General features: G+C 39.1%; 1 long non-coding RNA gene across 1 annotated transcript in view; it reads left to right on the forward strand.

The window, feature by feature from the left end:
- The window catches only part of LOC146691130 (uncharacterized), a 44,971-nt gene extending 28,893 nt beyond the window's left edge, over nt 1-16,078 (forward strand). The window contains exon 3 of the long non-coding RNA XR_014915766.1: nt 14,752-16,078. This is a non-coding gene — a long non-coding RNA (uncharacterized LOC146691130). The remainder of the gene's footprint in view (nt 1-14,751) is intronic.
- The last annotated feature ends 202 nt before the right edge of the window (nt 16,079-16,280 follow it).

The following is a 16,280-nucleotide window of genomic DNA, read 5'->3' on the forward strand; positions in this document are numbered from 1 at the left end:
CAGAGCACTACAGTCCATATATTGTTCCTCCTCAACCATATATATTTGGACACTGACACAAGCTTTTTTTTTTTTTTACCCGTTTACTGAAACATATTTTGATTACAGTTATATAAAAAAGTAATGTGTAGACTCACCTTTTGTGGGTATCCACATTCAAATTGGATAAAGGATTTGGGAGTTTCAGGTCCTTAACATGTGCAGTCCTTTTTTTGAAAGATAAGATAAGATAAGATAAGATAACCTTTATTAGTCCCACACGTGGGAAATTTGTTTTGAAAGAGAAAGAGACTGAAAGTAATTGGACAAATGATTCAAGGGGGTATTTCATGGGTAGGTATGGGCAATTCCTTTGTTATGCCATTATCAATTAAGCAGATAAAAGGCCTGGAGTTGATGTGAGGTGTGGTGCTTTCATTTGGAAGATTTACGGTCAAAGGAGCTCTCAATCCAGGTGAAACAGGCCACCCTTAAGCTGCGAAAACAGAAAAACATAAAATAAATTGCTGCAATATTAAGAGTGGCAAAATCTACAGTTTGGTACATCCTGAGAAAGAAAGCGAGAAAGCACCGGTGAACTCGGCAACGCAAAAAGACCTGGAGGCGTGGAACAGCTCATGATCCACATCATACCACATCATATGGAAAACACGGCGGAGGCAGTGTGATGGATTGCGTATGCATGCCAGGTAGCACTGCAGTAAAGGCCTGGCACAGCATTCAAAAGGAACAAACCCAGCTTCTGGTGACGTTCAAGACTTCAGGCTGTCATTGCAAGCAAAGGGTTTCCAACCAAGTAATAGAAATGAACATTTTTTTCACTTATTTAATTTTTTTTGAGCCCCTGAAATGAATGGATTGTGTGTGTGTGTTTAAAATGCTTTAGTTCCTCACATTTTTATGCAATCTTTTTGTTAGCGAACAAAATTAAAGCTGAAAGTCTGCACTTCAACTTCATTTAAAATTCATTGTGGTAATGTACCTTTGTACAATGTCAGGAAGAGGACATTATGTGCGCTACAATCAGTCCAGTAGGGTGTTTCAGTGGTTTGAGATAATGTTATTGCTGGATGGGGGCAGGAACACCCATCCCGGGTGCTTTGACCTCCACCTGGACTTGGACAGAGCACTTCTTTGATTAAATGGTTCATCCAAAATACATTTTTCTTTGACGTTAGCTTGGTTATGGTTAAATCTCAATTACCACTGAGGCATAAAAATGAACAAAAAAATCCTCTGTATGTATGTCACCTATAGACAGGGACTTTTATTCCTACTTTTCCATTACACTTTAACACAAAGAAAAATGCTTTAGTTCCTCACATTTTTATGCAACCTTTTTGTTCAGTGAACAAAATTAAAGTTGAAAGTCTGTATTTCAACTGCATCTGAGCTGTTTCATTTAAAATTCATTGTGGTGATGTACAGAACCAATGGGCTCTGTCCAAATATTTATGCACCTAACTGTATGTAATGCATTCCCAGCAGCATACAGCCTCACCTGGCAGTTTTGGGTGGCAAATAGAATTTCCCTTGATTCCCTGAGATACTTCTGTGTGAGCTTGAAGGAAGACTTGATAAGGGTACTGTGGTGAACATGAAAGAAGAGCTACACAACGGGAATTTCTAAAAGTATTTTCTTTTCTGTGAATTCCCATTTCAAAGTTTCTTTGTAGTTCTATCCTCAATGCTTTTCCCATAGATCACATAACACATTCACTACAAAAGATGGGAAAAGTTCTGTGATTTCTTAAAACGAAGTTCAAAAGTATTTGTTTTTTATAACAAAACCAAAGATTGCGCTTCATCTTTTCCGACTTATTTGATTTCAAGTTAGCATGATATAATTTGAAAACACCCGTATTTATGTTCAGTTTGTTATGAGCTATCATGTCACCGTCACCTGATTAGATAAACTGCCATATTTATAGAAGCATATTTTCCATCTGCATGCCATGTTTGACTGCACAGTTATTTTGATAAGAAGATTTGTTCCTTCTTGTCTCCTGTATGGTATTATAATTATGTTGTAATCCAGCAAAACAAACAAAAATACGTAAGTAAGATATGAGCAGATACTGTAGTTACAGGTCAGCTGCGTTCTGTTAACAGTTTGCAGACATTATCCTGTCAGAATTTGTGCGCTGCAAAAAGCAGGGATTTCGTGAACTGAGTATTAAATACAGGAATGCTTGCTTATGTCAAACTTGCTAAAAAGTTTCTTATTGCTGTTTTGTTTACATTATTAGTCTCATTTTTATTTGAAGAATTTCAGTCAAGATGTATTTTTCAGCATAGCACCGAAGCAGTGGCAGTGAAGTGTTACAACCAGTAAGTACCAATGATCTTCGGCCTCTGACAGTAGACTCATCTCTGTGCTTGTCCTGTTAGACCTCAGTGCAGCATTTAATATCGCTGACTGCACTCTCGCCACAGAGATTAAAACACAGTGGATATTAAAGGAAATGTGGTACAGTGGTTTGGATCATATCTATCAGATAGACTCCAATTTCTTCGCTTGCAAAGTTAGTTGTGGAATTCTACAGGGTTCTGTGCCAGGACCAACATATTTTTAGCTTTAATTACCTTGGCAGCCAGTAACACCACGAGGACTCTTGGAGTTATTTTTGACCAGGGTATGTCCCTCAATGTGCATATTAAACAAATATGTAGGTCGGCTTTCTTTCATCTGTGTAATATCTCTAAAAGCATAATTTTTCAGAGTGATGCTGAAGTGTCAGTTCATGCATTTATTACTTCTAGGCTTGACTATTGTAATCCATTATTATGAGATCACTCTAACATCTACACAAAAAGCCTTCAGTTGATCCATAATACTGCAGTGGGAGTACTAAGTGGAACTGGAATGAGAGAACATATTTCTTGCATATTAGCGTCTCCTCATTGACTCCCTTTTACAGCCACAATTGAATTTAAAATCCTTCTCCTCACATACAAAGTCTTGGATAATCAGGCTCCATCATATCTTAAATACCTCATACCACCTTATTATCCTAATAGAGTTTCTGAAAATAAAATGGATGGGAGAGCCTTCAGCTATCAAGCCCCTCTTCTATGGAACCAGCTCCCTGTTTGGATTCAGGAGACCAACACGCGCTCAACTTTTAAGATTAGGCTTACAACTTTCCTTTTGATAAAGCTTTCCTTAGGACTGGATCAGGTTAGCCTGAACCGGATTTCTGGGGTTTTGTCTCCAATACACTAAAATCTTAATCTTACAATGCAAAGAGCCTGGAGGCAACTGCTGTGAATGGGCACTTGAATTAAATTGACTAGAAATGAAGGTGAATGACTGCTAACCAGGAATATTTGAATGGTTAGTACAGCTGCAAAGAAGCACACTACTGGCTCCAATCTTCCATTACAACGAGCAGGAAGCAGGAATAGTGCTTGTACTTAAGCCTGATATACTGTGCGTGTATATATCATAAAGCATATTAGTGTTAACAAAGGGGACAGACATGCTGCTCTGTCAGTTTAGTGTTGAAGTGGTTCTGTCTGATGTACTGCCCTCAGATCAGCATTGTCATTCCACTGTGGTCTGCTAATATTAGAGCTGCAGTGAAACTCTGACACTGGAAATATATTATTCTGGATACAACTACTCGATACAGTTATTTCATGTTCTCATTTTATTCTTCCAGTTTCTTCTGTCTTGGCTTTTTCATCACTCTTTTTACACTGTAAATGGAAACAAAGCCCTTGTGATTTTACTTGCTAATATTGAGGTATTCCTTATGATACTGTCATTTTTATCAGCATACTGAGGATTGTAGTTGTGAGACTTGTTTCATTTACTAATTGTGAATGCATTTCAGGTGTGGAACACTGCTGTGGCAAGTGAAAAAGACTGTTTACCTTAAAGTCCTTTAATACATTTTGAGATCATCCATTCGCTTCCGCTTATCCTTTTCAGGGTCGCGGAGGGCGCTGGAGCCTATCCCAGCTGTCATAGGGCGAGAGGCAGGGTACACCCTTGGACAGGTCGCCAGTCTGTCACAGAGCCAACACACAGGGACAGACAACCATTCGCACTCACTTTCACTTGCACATTCATACCTAGTGGCAATTTGGATTATCCAATTAACCTATCCCCACAAGTTGCATGTCTTTGGAGAGTGGGAGGAAGCCGGAGTACCCGGAGAGAACCCACGCAAACACGGGGAGAACATGCAAACTCCACACAGAAAGACCCCGGCCTGATGGTGGAATTTAACTCAGGACCTTCTTGCTGTGCGGGAACAGTGCTAACCACCGTGCCACCGTGCTGCCCCATTTTGAGATCATTATTTATTAAAATATTAAAACAGTTTACAGTGACTGTGTGGCCAAGAACAATGTCAATGTTTAGCCAATAACAGGCTGCTGTGATTTATTGACTCCCGGTCAGTTCTTATGTCCAGAGTTGTAGTACATTTGTTATTAAAACCAGTGTTACTGTGACTATGTGGTGTATGGGACACACCAAGAACAATATGTCTAAAAAAACAAAACAAAACAAAAAACTAGGCCCCTTATTGTGATATTTTTGGAGTCTATTTATTATAATGTTTGCTAAACTAATGTTGTATAAAGTGCTTTAACTTTGAAATAAGGTAGAGCTCCCATACTGTAATGTGAAGTTGATTTCACTCACCGTCTTTAAATACTGCACACAACTATAGAAAACGCCATCATTTTTCACGTTGAGGAGGAGCAATACACATACAAGTATATATGTTTTAATTTAAAAACACACAATTTGGCATTTAAGCAGACTAAAATTCAAAATCAAATTCTCTCAAACTTACACAGAAATTCCTACAGAAATTCATCACTGGTTTGGCAACCTGTCCAGGGTGTACCCTGCTTATTGATCTATCCTAACTGGGAGAGGCTGCAGCTGTAATCCTGAACAAGAGGAGTTTAGTATATGGATGGATGGACAAACAGACTCGGACCATCTTCAGAATGCCTTTGATGGTTGTTTGAAATGTGATTGCACTCAAAATCCCCCAAATCCTTCTTAATCAAGACATCCAAAGCTATCTGGTCCTCTGTAATACAGCAAGTGCCCCCTAAACCTTAATAACTGGTTGTGCCACACTTGGCAGCAAGAACTGCAATCACATGTCTGTTATAACTGGCAATGATCGTTCTCCTGCTGCATAACCCAATTCTTCTTCAGGATTTTCTGGTGGAGAGAAGAATTCATGGTTGGATCAATTATAACAAGTCATCCATGTCCTAAAGTGACTGTTGACATAATGATCTTTTTATGAAATGCTGTTAGTTTTCGCACCAGATATAATGGAACTCAAATCCTCCAAAAAGATTAACTTTTATCTCTTTGGTCCACAGAATATTTTCTCAAAAATCTTAGGGATGATCAAAATATTTTTTTGGCAAATGTGAGACGAGTCTTTTGTGTTATTTTTTTTGTCAGCATTGCTTTTCATTCAGAAGTTTTTCTGGGTTAGGTTTAGGTGGAAACTACTTTTTCCACATATAGGGCTAGGTAGATTTGAAGATGTTTCCCTTTAATGAACAAAATAATCATTTGAAAATGAATTTTGTGTCTTCTTGGATTATTTTTGACCAGTATTATTGGTTTTATCTGAAACGTTTAAGTGTGAAAAATATGCACTAATAAACGAATAAATCAGGAAGGGGAAAATTTTTTACGACACTGTCCAAAGTCTGTTTTAGGAGGCTGAGGAGTGACATAAATTCCAGGTCTGTCAACCAGGAGACTCTGGTTCATACTACATTGGGACCACTGTGTTTTACCCTTTTTCACTTCCATTTTCACTGGTTGGGTTTATGGACAAAAAACTGCAGCAACCCAGAATATTACAATGAGTGAATGACAGACCCACTTCACAAAACCATAACCCAGTGAAGACAACATGCTGCATACATGCTGCTACACATGTGACAATTAAAGAACCTTGAACCTTGACAAAATGCCACTAATTGATGTCCCATGTATGAGAACAGGCTGCACATGAAAGGATGACATCATATTGCACTGAACATAATACTTGCTGCCACTAGAATATGGCTATGGAGGACAACATGGAGGATGACAGTATGTTGACAGATGACAAACCAAAATATATTTCTGCTTCACGACAGTGCACGTTTGGTGGATTTTCACTTCTCATTTTTCTGCAGTAGAAACCAGCATAGCTACATAGTTACTGATGCCTCCATTGTTAATACATGCAAATTAGCTAGACACAAATCAAGGACACTTGCAAATGTCAGTGAGGGCAGCCTGTCCTAAGGATCTGATTTGGGTGCAGATGGAACAAAGCCTTCAACCGGAGATATACTTTTTAACCACTGTTTGCATAAACATTCATCTGTGTCATAAATATAGCTAACCTCCATACCACTTGTGTTTTTGTATTCCAGTAGAGACGTTTCTGAGTTAGGCACCACGTTTGGACCTAATCTGAGATATCAGACCCATATGTGCTCAATTTTAATTCATAGTTCTGAATCACCAGCTACCACAGGAGTCTGATGACTGAACACTGCACATAATTCAGACACTATTCCCACTCCTTTTTCCATCCTGTAGTGTTGTGCATGGACCTAATCTTTTAGGATTTGCTTCCATGTAATTTTGGAGGTTTTTGTGTCAATTCCTAAAATAGTACTGAGCTCTTGCCAGATATTTTTTTAGAACTATATTTATAACTTGGCAAACTTTTTGCTATCCTGTCTGGTATTGTGCCTATGGACTCCATCACATTGCATTAATTTATAAAGTCACAGATTGACTCTGGGAACAGTAGTGTTGTGGAGGTTGGCATTGCCTGGATTTGCATGTGTTGAGTGTAAAGGGTGGTCTGTCTTTATGTGCTAATCCTCAGATAGAGTGGGGATCTGTCCATGATTTATCTCACCCTTTAGCAGGTGGGATAGGCACCAGGCCGTAGGCAACCATGAATTGGACAAGTGTAAGAAAATGGATCAACGGGTAGCTAACACTTTAAAAGGATACGGGATAAGAGAGGCAGCTATCTCAAACACAGAATTAAAAGCAAGCATACCTCTGATGTTAATGTTGTTACTGAAAGGCTATTTTAAATGAAGGTTGGTAGGTAGAGATTAAAATGGCTTTAAACAAGGGGATTAAAAACTAACACTGACATTAAAATATAAAAAAAAACTGTAAGAATTGCACATATACACAATGCATATATACTCACCTGAAGTATTGATAGGTATTTTTGATCTAAGTTGGAAGAATTTAATGTGTGTATTCCTTAGTTCAATGGGATGCCAATCGTTTTTCTGCTGTAATGACTGGTTTTAGATTGTAAGACCTTCTTGGGCTTCCTCCAAACATGCTTTTTATTAATCCCGGAGAGAAAAATCTTGCCAGATTCCACTTAGCTCACTCCCATGTCTGCAAACAATTAAACTATCAAACAGAACCATTCCAAGAGGAAGTTAGCCTATTATTCTGAATTACAGTTTAAGAGATTGTATTTCCTTGTCTTGTTTCCTTGACACAGTGTCTCATGTGTCCCTGATCAGCACATCACTTGTGGTTAATCAAGCTCACATTCTACTTTGACGTGCTCTTCCTTTTCTAATGGGTAATGTGGAGCTTTCAAAATATTCTGTCTGGCCACTTTCCAGAGAGCCAAATGAGTCTACTGTGCAGTTCAAAATGTTGTCAATAAAATCATTTTTAGAGAGTTTTATGTCTTATGTTGAGCTGCAAAATCTTTTGAAATCTGGGTTATAAGATCATATACAGTTTTGATCAAACTGCTTGCTGGGAAACGTTTTTGTTCTTGCACTGTATAACCAGAAATGTTTACCAGAAAGCAGCAGGATATCCCCAAAGCATCAGGAAGGACATCCGCAAAACTAATCAACCCTAAACCGCAGAGACCCCTAAGTGGCTGGATTCACGTATCCTTATGGGTTCACCTCAGTCAGATCCTGTATCTAGCAGGGGTAAAGTCCACTAATCAGGCTTTAAGTCATCTTTATTGACCATGAATTAATTCCAAGGCCCCCCACACATAACTTGACCGAGATGGGTGTTTAATGGCTTAATGATGGAGCAATTAATCCATCTAAGAGCTTTCTTTCTCCATTTTTGACAGACCCCTCTAATGTTCGCTGTTTTGACTTTAGAATTTTAGTATTTTTACCTACATGAAAGATGTCACTTCAAGGATGTGTTTTTAAGACATGTCCACCACTGTGATCTAAACTATAATAATTACAGTAGTTAAATTGATTGACATGAAACCTTTAAATACTTTGGTAATCTTGTATTACTGTTTGTATTTATCCTGTAAAATACCCCAAAATCTACTGGACTGACTGGCATTTGATGTACATATTACTCTGGTACCAGTGTGAGGTGATTGACAGATTTGAGTAAAATATTAGCTTTTAGACTGTCTATTTGGAAATTGGAACACAGATCATGATGAATGTACTTTTTAAGGTCAAAATTTCAGTTTGCCCAATGCTGACACACTCAAATAACCACTGGATGTTAATCCATAGACCTCCATATTTAAAATGTCTCATCTGAGCATTCAATAATAAATAAGTTTTGGTCTCTGCACTTAATTCCCTATACAGAGTAGTTTTCTTGTAAATGTATTTTGGGGAAATATTTTATTAAAGTCTAAGATTAATATTTTTGGGGGTGTGGCCTCTTTGACTGTCAGGTAGATGATTACATTTGTAGCTGCTACCTGTCAGCTTCACTTCAGCTAGAGTTCCTGAACTGGACCTCTGGACTAGCTATGGAGTTAATTGTACTCAAAAACCAGTCAAGAAGTCTGAGCTCCAGTTTTGGTGAGTGAAATACTAGGATTTTATTTGGATGTTACTAAGCACAAATTAGCAGATATTTGTGTCTTTGCGAAACACCCATACAGTCTACTGATGTAGCTTGAAAACTAAGCTAGCTAGCATTACCCGGCTAGCTTTGCTTAAGTGTAGCACACCACATATAGCAGAGTGTGGTGTGCTAAGGCAAGACATGGTCATAGTAATGGTCAAGTTAAGGCTACAAAATGCAAAACAGTAAATTAATCTGCTTTAAATTTCCACAGGAATCCATCAATTACTTGATAAATGTCTGTACAAAGTTCATCTCTAATCCAACCAAGCTTTCCCGAGTTTTTCTGATGACCAATGTTTTAAAGATCTGCTTTAAAATGCCTTAAATATGATTAGGTCAGAAGAGGAAAGCCAACATGACAGATGTGTTTCTGTCTCATTAATCATTAAAGTACCCCAGTGTGTTAGCTATGTCTACTTCTACATTAACACACTGTGTCAACAACAATGCCACAATCTGTTCCTGAAATAGACATTTTCCCGGAATCAATTCACTCAGTATCTCAGATTGGGGAATGGAGTGGTGGGAGGGAGGATGCCAGGGAGGGAGAGATGGGATCAGAGCTGGATTAGAGTGAAGCTGTAATTTACTGACTGAGAGCTGGGAAAGAGCTTCACATTATCACCACCTTTTTTTTTCTTTGGTGATTTGAATTCTTAGAAGTGTTTTGCTTTAATGTTGAGCTAGCATGATGGTACATGCTATAGCTTGGCAATCTTGTTCAGCTCAGTGTCTAATATTAGTGTCAGGAAAAAAACAGACCATATGGCACAATCTTGAAGATATTTCACATTTTCATCTTGAATTCAACCTTGCTCTATAAGTCATGTTTTGTCACTGGGCGTTACGTGACTCGAAAATCCTTTTTTTCCCTCAAGGCTTACAGTTTGTTAAGTCTTCAGTTAAGCATTTGTAGCAAATACCATTAATGATTTGTTTTGACATAGGCTAGAAGCTGCAGGTTGCAGAAAGAAGTAATATTTAGAGTCACATGGAAGCCAGTTTACTGGGAGTCTGGGAGTTTAAGGAGATTATGATTATATTTAAACTTGTAACAGCCATCCGGCCTATTTGTGGCCACAGGAAGTACAGTCCTGTTGCTGCTATCTCGATGCAGATGCGAGCAGCTGTGCATCTTTCCTGCCGGAGATAGAGTGAAAGCACCTGGCAGCTTAAAGCTCTGGAGTTCAATCCTGATAAACAAACAAGTAAGCAAAAGGGGGCAAATCACAGTTAAGCCCAGTAAAGACGGATGCGTTTGGAATAACCCCAGGCGGCAAGTGAACCAAAGAGATCCTGACCCAACACTAGGGTCTCTGGGTTTACCAAAGTCCAAGGTCTTGGCTTATATGGGTATCCACCCAGATGCTCCAAATGTTGCTGCTGCTATTCTGGCCAGGATTTGAAAGTAGGAAAGAAACTTCACCTCAAAAATAATCAAATATTTGCAGTGAAGTATTTTATTGTTCTTCCATTTTTTTTGTTCCATCCCATTTGATCCAGCTCTTACTTGACTCCGCTTCCAGCATGTTGTAGGGTTTAAGGAAAACCTCAGTAATGCAGTGCCTTTGTCTGGTCTTATGCTGCCTTGTCCTTCTTTTGAAATCTTTTTTTTATTCTTAAGGCTCCCCCCCTCCTCACAGAGAAATCCACAGGGGTTTTTAACCATCCCACCTGCAGAGAGAATAATATCCTAAATCCATATTAGTGCTCTTTCCCAAAAGCTTTGGTCAACAGATGGTTTACCCAAATCCCCTGGACCTCCCACCCAAAGCCCCCCAGCCCCATTTGACTCTGAGCTTGGACATGTGTTGACAGGGTCCCTATTATATTAAAATAATGACTCCGGGAGTCCCTGTCATATGCAATTTATGGCTTTATTTGTTTCTAAAGCCCTCTACAGTACATATCTAAAATAAGTTCTCCATACTTCATGTAAATAATAATTATACATAAACACACAATCGGAATGCAGCAGTCTGAAAAAACAAAACTGAGGAAGTGTGACTATTCATGATGCCATAAAAAGAAGCCTTTTCATCAGGTATGCTGCTGAATTTCCTGCAATCAACATGTTTTGATTCACACTTCACTGCTGATTTTTCTCAGCTGGCTATGAGATAAGCAGTGAGGATTGCTGTGCCAGAACCAATTAGGGCTAACCCGGCGCTGTTCAGGAAGTGTCCCTGCTGCTGGCTTTTGCCGTGCTCGGTCATTAAGCCCAACAGGAGTGGCTGGTTAATTGTAATCCTTCTGTGCTGGAACAACAGCCACACTGCCGTGAACCCAGTTGAGTCCCCCCTCCCATCAGAAAACAAGTTAGTTCAAGCTGCTTGTCATGTGTCAAATGGCTTTGCCGCTTGTTGTCCCAGGAAACAGCGGCGACCAATCAGGAGTCATCTCTAAGAAAGAATGACTGATAATATTAATCCTACATAAAAGAGAAATTTCAGAAATGTCAGCTGATTTTTTTTTTGTCCATTTTGCCAACATTTGCAGGGGTTTCCCTCTAACAGCGATTAATGGTTAAATATCATACAGGAAATAAGACAAATTCTCTAAAAAAAACTTATCAAAATGTAAAGTTACTACAGGGAAAAGGAGAGAAATCAGAGAAGTCAGTGAACCAATGAAATTGAATTTTGTTTTAATTACATCATACAATCCCAACAACAGTCACCTCAAGGTGCGTTACTGTATTTTAAAAGGTAAAGACCCTACAATAATACATCGATAAGGAACTTTTCAAAGACCCATCTGAGACGCATGGTAAAGAGGAGCGGCATCCATAGTCTAAACACTACACAACAAATAAAGAAAAGATGGGAGAGATGGCAGATACCAGTTATCCAGTTCAGTGGAGAAGCACAAAAGCATGGACAATGTTTTTGTGGGAAAACATTGCTCAGTTCTCTATTACCCCTCACATGAAAGCATGCCATGATAATGGTAAACCTTTATGCTGGAGGAGCATAGCTCTCAATCTGCCATCTTACTCTCTGGGTATGTGAACACTTTCAGAATAAATAATATATAATGGATCCTTTATTTCTCCAGCTAAAAGTCTCACTGAAATAAAAAAAACAAACCCTGCTTTTCAAGAGTGGTCTGGGCATGAAGGCAACATTACTGGAGAGAGCTTCATCAGGCTCTGCCTATGGTCCTCAACACAAGCATACCAATACAAGGCCTTTTTTTTGGATGAATAGAAAAGTAGAACAAGTAGAAAAAGGTTGTCACTGAAAGATGGCTAACTAACTAAACAGATGTGCCAAAGGACACCTGGGGGGAGAGGCTGATTTCTCTTTAAATATGACCTTAAACTCAAACCCACAACTTTCTCAAGGTTAGAGGTAGGATTAGTGTTGAGTTTTGTGCTAAATAAGCACATATAGGAAAATGTGAAGATGTTACATTTTAAATTAAGTCATGCATTTATTTTAGCAGCACAGATTTATTGTCAGATGTTTTTCTTCCTTTTTCTTCCTTCTCAAAGTGTTGAGAAAAAAGAGTATTCCAGATCTGAATGAGTTAAAATAAGTGATTGAAGGTGATCTACTAATTAATTATTTAGTTGTTTTTTTTCATTACGTGTGTCATCATCTCCTTATTGTGAACTCCTTGTTTCTAAAATATCCAAATATGCACGGCCAAATTAGTACAGATTAACTTTACCTAGTATATTTTCAAAATAAGAAAAGTTGCTTGTACCTTCTCTTATTTTTTTTCTCTCGTGCTTTGCACACCTGTGAACTGTAATACTGACATTTTTTTTCTTTAAAAGATTATGCAACACTGCCTTCAAGATGGCCATCTTTTCTCCTGCAGTGCTTACCTACAGTATCGAGTGCAGCTGAAAGGAATGTCGTCTTGGTTTACGGTCTTTCTGCCTTTCTGTGAGGTCCCATTTGTGCATCGTAGGGAGGAATGTGAAGAATGTCAAGTCTGCAGTACAGAAACCTTACAGGGAACACATGACTGAGAATGACTGACGCTCTGACTGAAATCAGTATAAAATATTGTTGGTGATTCTGAGCCTAGATGGAGGCCGTACATTCGACAGAAATGACTACATTTGGAAAACGACATCATCTCTTGTGTTACTTTCCCAAAGCAGTCCAATCCAGCTGATGTTCCACGGACAGTGACTAAAGTTCCTTGAGTCACTTTTATTTTACTGCCTGCGTTGACTCTCATATTGTCAGATAGTTTAGAAATGTTAGGTATGTAGGATATTTTCACTCTAGCTATACTCATTCACTGCTCCCTATTTAATGAGTTAATTGGTAGAAATCCTCCTCTGAGCAGGCTATGGTTACAGTAAATCACCCAATTTACTTTCAATAAAATCACCCAATCAACTCCAGGAACTCTGTCGTTAGGAGTGTTCATGGCTTCCTCCAACTTTAGTGTCATGGTTGTGAATGTTCTCCTTGCATGTGTCTCTTCTAGTCAAGTCAAGTCAAGTCAAGTCAAGTTTATTTATAGAGCACATTTAAAAACAACCAAGGCTGACCAAAGTGCTGTACAGTAAATACAGATAAAAATACAATAGAACACAATTTCATAAAAACACCTCGCTGATCAAATAAAAAATAAATAAACAAATAAATTAAACCTTTCTAAAAGCCAATGAAAAGAGGTGAGTTTTAAGAGCAGTTTTAAAAGTTTCTAGGCTTTTGGAGAATCTGACGTGAGGAGGTAAACTGTTCCACAGTCAGGGTGCAGCCACAGCAAACGCCCTCTCTCCCTTTGTCTTTAATTTATACCTGGGAACATCTAAAAGCATCAGATCGGCTGATTATTCGGCTATTCATTTTTTAAAAACAAAAGCCTTTTTAGCACCATTTCAAGCACATTTTTCTGAGTGGCTTTGAAGCGTGCCGCATTATGTGCTGTAATTTGTTCCTGGATAACTTGTATACATGTGCACTGCAATAATTGTATAAGAGCAATTGTATATCTACTGTACCACAAAGAGTGTCTGGTTACACTGCTGGTGTATTCTATACTATATCTCTATGAGCATGCACAATGCAGTGTGTATCCTATGTTATGGTGTGTGTGAACTTGATCCGTTTGATCTCTGACCAGAGATGTTAACACGGCATGGGAGTGTGACACTCCTAGTGTACCCGTCAGCATGGAGTGTCAGGTCACGTGGCCTGTGCGTCCAGAACTAGCACGCAATCCTGTGTCAGCTGCTGTCAAGGTGCTGCAGGTGCTTTCTGCACTGGCTTTCCCACACTGAAGGGCACTGGGGGGCATGGACACCTTAGCTGCCTATTCAACCAACACACTGCCTCGGACGGGCAAGTGGGGCTGGGCTCCTCCCCTCTCAATAGCACGGGGCCGCTCCTCTCTCCTTAGTCCAACAATGGCCGCTGCTATCACTGCCCAGCAATACAAACCAGGGCGGGGACCCGCCAAGTGCTCATAAAAGACTCTGTCACTTTGACACAGGCAATCAGAGAGCTTGCCTTTATGGAAACCATGGAAAGAAAAATAGGGCTTTCTCTCAATCTCCCTCTCTTTCCTGCTCACTTTCCAATTCAGAATTCCTCCCTGTCCTTTTGTCTCGGGGCTCACCTGTGCCTGATGTGACATGTTGAGTATATCAGTCCGGTTGTGCATGCTCTCTGGCCTGTGTCTGACCTCTACCACAAAGCAGACGTTCAGGCAGGAAGATTCTGCCCTTATCCAGCTGTTTTCAGTGCATCATCACTTTCCCTTTCACACGCTGTCAAAATCATTTCATTCACAATTTCAGCATTGCTGTGATTGTCCACTGATCTTTGACCCTGTTCTTGGACCTGGTTCTTTAAATATCAACATGAATTTTTCTCTCTGTCTTTCAGACCCTCACATTGTCCCTCTGGATGTCCACAGCGTGTTGAAGTTTCTATCACATATCCACTAGCTCTGCTCCAACATGGGGAATGACTCCGGGAGTCCTGTCCTCCCTGTTATTTTCATTTGGGTGATTGCTGAGCATGTAGATTAATCGCATGAAGCACTGAACACTTCTCCTTCACCCCTTCTTCTTATTCTCTAATCTGCTAATCTGTTAATCTGCCACTTTTACATGCCATTAAATTTTGTCTTCTCTCTGTTATAGTTCTTTTGTTTTAGTCTCCCTATACTCTCCTTTTTTCTCTTCTCTTTTACCTCACCGCACATTCAACCACAGCAGACTGCTGCCCCTCCTTGTGCCTGCTTCTTTTGGAGATTTCTTCTTGTTAAAAGGGAGTTTTTTTTCCACACCACTGCAAATGCTTCTCATAGGTTTGATAAAGTGTCTGAAGACGTTGTGAATTGTCTCTATATAAAAAAATTGTATGTAATCTGTGATCAACACTTTGTTCTTTCTTATTGCTTCAGTAAAATTTTGATAGAAACATTTTGCTAGAAAAATAATGTTTAAAATGTTTTAGTATTTTTTCCCTGCAAGTTATATTTTTGCTCTGCATGCTCACCTCTTTACAGCTTCATTAATGGCTCACTCTCTAGTGTTGACCATAAATAACATGGACGTAGCCACAGTGAGGTCACCCATTGGTTATGAAGCCTTGAGCTGAGCATTTTCACTGTCACCTTCTTGGTGTTTTTTAAGCTGGATGTGACGTGTCAGTGGTTACTGTCAAACTGTGAAACTGAGCAAACCACAAGCCCTAGATGATTCTCCTTCTGAGCCTAACGATTAGCATGTCAAGTTTTTATTATGAACTGAAAGTGGTGAATGAGCCAGTGAAGTCAACAGTGCTTACTGAGGTCACAAAGCAAGGGAGCTGAGAGCCAATTTCAAATAGATGTCTATACAACAGGAAGTGTTTTTTTTTTTGTAGTCATAGGAGCCGCCCCCTGCTGACCTTTAGAGAGAATGGAGGTATTCTGGTTTGGCTTCTCTTTTTAAATCAGCAAGCTGCTCCCATCTTTTATACAGTTTGTGGTGCTGGTATGATCAGCATCTCTGGCTCCTCCCACCATTCATAACAGTTTCACATTACACAAGTTGTCAGTTAGTAAGTACACCTACTGACTTTTACTACAACGTGTCTTTCTTTACTGAAGTTACTTAGTTTCTTTTTAATTCAAGTCCAAAGTAATAGAAATAGGAAGATCTATTATGTGAAAGTATACATGCCACACCATAAAATGCTCTGTTAAAATGCTGTCTATGTATAATTGCTCATTACATTTGTTTAAAAATCATTATGATGTAGATTTTTTGTAAATTAAACAAATATGAAAAATCACTTTAAGGTGGCACTGGTTGTTTCAGCTGTACTTGTCTCATGCCTTCTAACACATGTTCATTTTCCTTATATAAGTCTTAAGTATTAAATTGACTCTAATAGCTGTGTTGAAATAGGCTGGAGTTGATGTT

Source organism: Copadichromis virginalis, linkage group LG16, assembly GCF_057382275.1.
Source record: "Copadichromis virginalis isolate Kocher_CV1m ecotype Utaka linkage group LG16, C_Virginalis_male_GT1.1, whole genome shotgun sequence".
In the NCBI taxonomy this organism is placed as follows: Eukaryota; Metazoa; Chordata; class Actinopteri; order Cichliformes; family Cichlidae; genus Copadichromis; species Copadichromis virginalis.